Source organism: Acomys russatus, chromosome 14, assembly GCF_903995435.1.
Source record: "Acomys russatus chromosome 14, mAcoRus1.1, whole genome shotgun sequence".
Classification (NCBI taxonomy): Eukaryota; Metazoa; Chordata; class Mammalia; order Rodentia; family Muridae; genus Acomys; species Acomys russatus.
In genome coordinates this window covers 8,830,142-8,836,787 of record NC_067150.1, presented here as the reverse complement: position 1 = coordinate 8,836,787, position 6,646 = coordinate 8,830,142, and the positions used below count along the sequence as shown (strand labels likewise).

The following is a 6,646-nucleotide window of genomic DNA, read 5'->3' as shown; positions in this document are numbered from 1 at the left end:
TCCAGGGAAATAATCACCAGCCTCTCAGATGCATTTGACATTCTTTTTCTCAGAAACCCTGTCTCCCTGATGTCCAGCTGCTTCCTAAGGCTGTATTTCCAGACTTGGCTCCCACCTTCAACATCCTGTTTATGATATTTTGGTCAATTATTGCTGCCAAGAAGGCAGGAGGTGCTATCTCTGCCAGGTCAATGGAAGTCTGTTTTCTTTTACCAACAGTATATATATATATATCCCTCCCAGGGAATCTCTCCACAGTGGTAGGCTGCAGGATGAACGGCCCCTACACAAGGCTCTGCACAGAATGGCTTTTAGTTGGGGTATGTATCCTCCTTCCATGATCTTTATATTAATAGTTAATATCATTCATGAATTAAAGAGAACATTTCTCAAATTTTTGACTTATTAATGAATTCGCTTGATACTTTTAAAATGATCAAATATACTTATGCTAATTTATTCCCTCCATCTGAGATGTTATCCTGTGCTATAAGATATACAGCAGTCTGGAGAGTAGCCTCTAGCTTAGGGATCAATTTTCTGCCATCTGATATGATATGTACAATGAACTCACACCCATTTCAGAGCACAGCAGAGCCTTTTAATGATTGCTAAGTGAATGGCTACTCTATAGCATAGGTAGAAAGTTATACATACATGTAAAGGAAGCCCTCAAGAGATAAAAAGAATAAAGTCTCAGTCAACCATTTGTCAAGACCTCCAATAACACACCCCCAGATAGTGAAAAGTATGAGATAGTGTGCATTCATTTTCTCCAGCGAAGGCATTGCTTTCAACCTGTGATGGGTCTCAGACTGTCCAAACCTAAAACCCATTTCCATTAGTCTGTGTTGCAGATGGAGGCTATGGTCATGCTGGTCCTTCCCTTCTTGTCATTTTGACACCTATTGGCCTGCAGAGTGACACGGAACCACCCACTTCTTGGAGCCACAGTTGTCTCTGATGGTGGGTGGCCTGTTCCCAGGCTGCTGGCCTTGTTCATTCACTCTAAAATTAATGACATCTATGAAATGGAAGTAACAGCAACATTTATAGTAAAAGACATCGATTTAGAAGACCACACGCAGCTGAACACAGCAATAACAGTACCGAGTGTGAAGTGAGCACCCCTGAATAGAGCTTCCTCCAGCTGTCTCTCTGTAGATGTTCTGGAAAGAAGGCAACTGCTAGAATATTTAGCACAGTAATTTAATCGTTTGATAAAACTTACTGCATATATGCTTTGGTTTGAAATGTTCAAATTGTAATCTTCTCAGGTGGGTTACTTGATAAACTTGTATTCCCATATATTAAAAAAGCAGAACACTTTGCCTCCATCTCTATGCTCATCAATTTACTGAAAGAACTGAATAAGTAGTAGTTAATTTTTCAGGTCTTTGGGCTCCAACCAAAGGCCACTTATGTTTTAGATGGAAAGTCTTAAGTGTGTGTCTGTTTTAAAAGATTTATTTTTTTTATTTTTAATTTATGCACATGTCCATCTGTTTGTGTGGGGATACCCCTCCTGAGTTCCACGTAAGCTTGGAGGCCCGAAGAAGCTGTTGAATCCCCCTGGAGACAGTTTCAATGTGAATGCAGGGACTCTCACTCAGGTCCTTTGGAAGAAGCCCTTTTAACTGCGGAGTTTCCTCCCCAGCTTTGTCTCTTTTATGTCTACGTCTGCAGATTCACCCAGTGAATTCTAGGATAACAAATTCCTTAAGAATCCCAGCTTTGACTACATTTAACCTTATATTGTAATAGAGACTAGAAATCCACATAGAAATCGTGGATTGCTAGAGTTAGACAAGGCAGAGAGGAAAATTCTGAACATATCAGCTTTGGCCACCTGCCTTATAGTGGAATTAATATCAGATTTCACCCTCCTTTTGTTTCGGTCTTTTTAAGCCTCCTTAGTCCCAACGCCCCATCCCCACCCCAGCTTTCTGGTAAATTCTGTTTACATTCCATTTTATTTTTGCTGTTGAATCATTTCTAGGCTTTTATGGCTTCAGTAACTCTTATATTCTTCATTTTATCACTTTGGTAAAGCAGAGAATTCAGCTGCTGTTGCCCTATAGCTGTCTCTTGTGACAAAGCTTAATCTTTCCCACATAGGGAGGGAAAGATTAAGCTTTGTCACAGTCTCTTTAATTTCATTTCATGGAGATAATGCCTTAACAGTTGTCTCTACCAGGATGGGCATGTTCTGGGAAGCTCAAAACAGATAGAGAAATACATGAGACAATAAACCTATATGTCACTGATGATCGTACATGAAGTCAAGTCACCCTGTGGCTGTGGGCACTGCTTTTGTTTTGTTTTATTTCAGTGCAAGGTGTTTGAAGAACTGGGAATACAAGGCACGGAACAGCTCTGTGGGTGTTGAAACACTAGAAATAAGTTTGAGTAAGAGGCTTTTAGCTGCAGGAATCTGCTCTCAACTGTAAGTGGAAGAAAAGAAGGAGAAAATGGCACAATTTAATAGTCAGGCTGCATCCTCTATAGCTCCAAGTGTCTGAGAAGTTCTCCCACTAAGAACTGCCATCATAGAAGGCTCTGGGACAGTCAATCATGGACAGAGCTACAGAGACAAGGCCCATGGAGGACATAGCTGCAGATGTCTGGGGAGGTGCCTGACTGGTGATGACAGTTAAGGTGACTCTTTGCTGGTGCTGGAGAGGATGAAGACATGCTATGTGATTGTCTTGGATGAAGTAGAAATATGAAGCTGAGTCAGTAATAAAACTCTGCTGAAGATGTGAGAGAAGTCTGCAATGTGGAGTGGGTTTCTTTTTATTTTTTTTTATTTTTATTTTTATTTTTTTTTTTTAGTGGGTTTAACTTTAATGCAAGGATTACAAGTGGATTTCTCCTGAATTTGTATCATACTTTCTTTCTTTCTTTTTCTTTTTTTTAAATATGGAACGCTTCACGAATTTGCGTGTCATCCTTGCGCAGGGGCCATGCTAATCTTCTCTGTATCGTTCCAATTTTAGTATATGTGCTGCCGAAGCGAGCACGGGTTTCTTTTTATTTCTCTTTAAAACCTTCCCCATCTTCTTGGTAGGAGCTGATGAGAGGTCATCTGGGGAGGGCCAGGGACCCCTGGCCTCTGGACAGTCTAGTAGATGAAGAAGGGTACAGACTTGGCATGGCTCACATCCAGCAGATAAAGTTTATGACATTTCAGGGTACAGTGACAATCACAAGTTTCTACTGATGTTTTTATGTGCATAAAACAAATCATTATAAGCACAGATGTGTGGGGCCTACCACAGAGCTTGACCTGAGTTCAGTGCTCAGGACCCACGTGGTGGAAGGAGACAATTTTCTCCTGACAGTCGTACTATGGCATAAACCTCTCTCTCTCTCTCTCTCTCTCTCTCTCTCTCTCTCTCTCTGTCTCTCTCTCTCTGTCTCTCTCTCTCTCTCACACACACACAGATACACAGACACACACACACACACACACACACACACACACACACACACACACACACACACAGAGAGAGAGAAAACAATAACTTGAAAACAAATGCATTGTCAGTATTTCCTCAATGGCAGAAGCTCCAACAGTCAGCATCAATATTTGAGTGACACCAACTTTTCCCTTTTTAATTAATTTATTATTCATTTTACATCCAAATCACAGTCCACTTGCAAATCCCCCTCGCATACCCCTCCCGTTTCTCCCTTCTTTTTCTCAGAGAAGGAGGAAGTCCCTCATAGGTACTAACACACCCTACCTCATTAAGTCACTGCAGGACTAGGCACATCCTCTCCCACTGAGGACAGACAAGGCAACCCAGTTAGGGGAACAGGATCCAAAGGCAGGCCTCAGAATCAGAGAAGCCCGCACCAGTCCCTGGGGGACCCAAGCTGCTGCACATCTGCTGTATATGTGAAAGGGGACTAGGACTGGTCCATGTTTGCCCTTTGGTTGGTGGTTCAATTTCTGTGAGCCCCCATGGGCTCAGGTTAGTTGACTTTTTATGTTTTGTTGTGGAGTCCTTGACCTCTCTAGCTCCCTCAATCATCCCCTCAGCTATCCCATAGAACTCCCCAGGCTCTGTCTAATGTTTGGCTGTGTGTCTCTACATCTGTTTCCATGATCATCTGGGTGAAGCCTCTCAGAGGAGCTATTCTAGGCTCCTGTCTGTGAGAATAGCAGAGGGACATAAATAGTGTCAGGGATTGGTTCTTTTCCAAGGACTGGGTCTCAAGTAGGGCCAGTCTTTGGTTGGTTGTTCCCTCCATCTTTGCTCCATCTTTGTCCATGCACATCTTGTAGGCAGGACAAATTTTGGGTCAAAGGTTTTGTGAGTGTGTTGGTGTCCTTACCCTTCCACTGGAAGTCCTGAGTAGCTACAGGAGGTGACCACTTGAGGCTCCATATCTCCCACTGCTAAAAGTTTCAGCTAGGGTGGTCCCCATAGGCTTCCTGTGGCCTATCCTATCCTAGTTCTCTGGTATGTCCCAGAGATGCCCCCACCCCAATTCTAATCTATTCTCTCACCTGGCCTCTCTCCCTATGTCAAAATCCCAGCCCTGCTCCTTTTCTCATCCGCTCTCCTACCCAGTTCTCTCTCTCCCTCCACCTCCAATGCCTATTTTATTTCCCCTTCTGGGTGATATTGAAGCATTCTCCCTGGAACTCCCTTGTTATTTAGATTCCGTGAGTCTGTCAGTTTTAGCATGGCTTTCATGTACTTTATGGATAGTATCCACTTACAAGTGAGCATGTACCATGGGTTTCCTTCTGGGTCTGGATTACCTCACTCAGGATGCTCAGGATAATATTTTCTAGTTCTACCCATTTGCTTACTCTTCTTGTTTTTGTTTTTCTCTTCTTGTTTTTAATAGCTGAGTAGTATTCCATTGTGAAAATGTGCCACATTTTCTTTATCCATTCTTCTATTGAGGGGCATCTAGGTTGCTTTCACTTTCTGGTTATTACGAATAAAGCTGCTGTGAACATAGTTGAGCAAGTGTCCTGTGGTATGTGGAGCATCTTTTGGGTACATGTCCAGGAGTGGTATGTCTGCGTCTTGAGGTACCACTATTCCCAATTTTCTGAGAAACATACAGGTTGATTTCCATAGTTGTTGTGCAAGTTCGCACTACCACCAGCAATGGAGGAGTGTTCCCCTTTCTCTACAACCTCGCCAGCATATATTGTCACTTGAGTTTTTTTATCTTAGCTGCTCTGATAGGTGTAAGATGGAATCTCAGAGTCATTTGATTTGCATTTCCCTTATTACTAAGGATGTTGAACACTTCTTTAAGTGCTTCTTGGCCATTATATATTCTTTTGTTGCAAATTCTCTGTTTAGCATTGTATCACATTTTTTAATTGGGTTGTTTGGTTTGCTGGTGTCTAACTTCTTGAGTTCTTTATATATTTTGAATATTAGCCCTTTGTCAGATGTAGGATTGGCAGAGATCTTTTCCCAACCTGTAAGCTGCTGTTTTGCCCCATTGACAGTGTCCTTTTCCTTATTGAAGTATTAATTGTTATCTTACTGCCTGAGCTGTTGCTGTTCTGTTCAGGAAGTTTTCTCCTGTAGCCATGGAGTTCAAGTCTATTGCCCACTTTCTCTTCTATTAGATTTAGTGGATTTGGTTTTATGTTGAGGTCTTTGACACACTTGGACTTGAGTTTTGTACAGAGTGATAAATATAGATTGATTTGCATTCTTCCATATGCTGACATACAGTTAGACCAGCACCATTTGTTAAAGATGCTTTTTTTTTCATTGTATGGTTTTGGCTTCTTTGTGAAAAATCAAGTGTCCTTAGGAGTTGGGTTTATTTCTGGGTCTAAAATTCAATTCCATTGATCAACCTGTCTGTTTTAATGCCAACACCATGTAGTTTCTTTTACTATTGCTGTGTAGTAAAGCTGGAAATCAGGGGAGATGCCTCCAGGAGTTCTTTTATTATACAGGATTGTTTTTGCTATTCTGGATTTTTTGTTTTTTCCATATGAAGTAGAGAATTTTTTTCAAGGTCTGTAAGAATTGTGTTGATATTTTTGATGGGAATTGCATTAAATTTGAAGATTGTTTTTGGTAACAATCTTTTTTTTTTGGTAACAAAATTTTTACTTTGTTAGTCCTACTGATCCATGAACATGGGAGATCTTTGCATCCTCTGATATCTGCTTAAATTTCATTCTTCAATGACTTGACATTCTTTCCACACAGATGTTTTACTTGCTTGGTTAGAGTTACACCAAAATGCTTCATATTATTTGTGCTTATTATGAAGGGTGTTGTTTCACTAATCTTTTTCTCAACCTGTTTGTCTTTTGTGTACAGACGAGCTACAGGTTATTTTGAGTTAAGTCTGTATCCAGCCACTTTGATGAAGGTGTTTATCAGCTGTAGGAGTTCCTTGGAAGAACTTTGGGGCCTCTTATTATACTGTCATATCATCTGTGAATACTGATAGACTTCTTCCTTTCCTATTTGTATCCCTTTGATTTCCTTTAGTTGTCTTATTGCTTAAGCTAGGACTTCAAGTACTATATTGAGGAAGTATGGTGAGAGTGGGCAGCCTTGTATTTTCCCTGATTTAGTAGAACTGCTTTAAGTTTCTCTCCATTTAATTTGATGTTGGCCATTGGTTTGCTGTATATTGC

The 6,646-nt window shown here is 41.0% G+C and overlaps 1 non-coding gene across 1 annotated transcript; it reads right to left on the bottom strand.

Annotated features, from left to right (window-relative positions):
- Positions 1–2,916: 2,916 nt before the first annotated feature.
- Positions 2,917–3,023, bottom strand: LOC127198842 (U6 spliceosomal RNA). Its single transcript, XR_007831880.1, has one exon. It is a non-coding gene; the product is annotated as a U6 spliceosomal RNA (small nuclear RNA).
- Between the last annotated feature and the right edge of the window lie 3,623 nt (positions 3,024–6,646).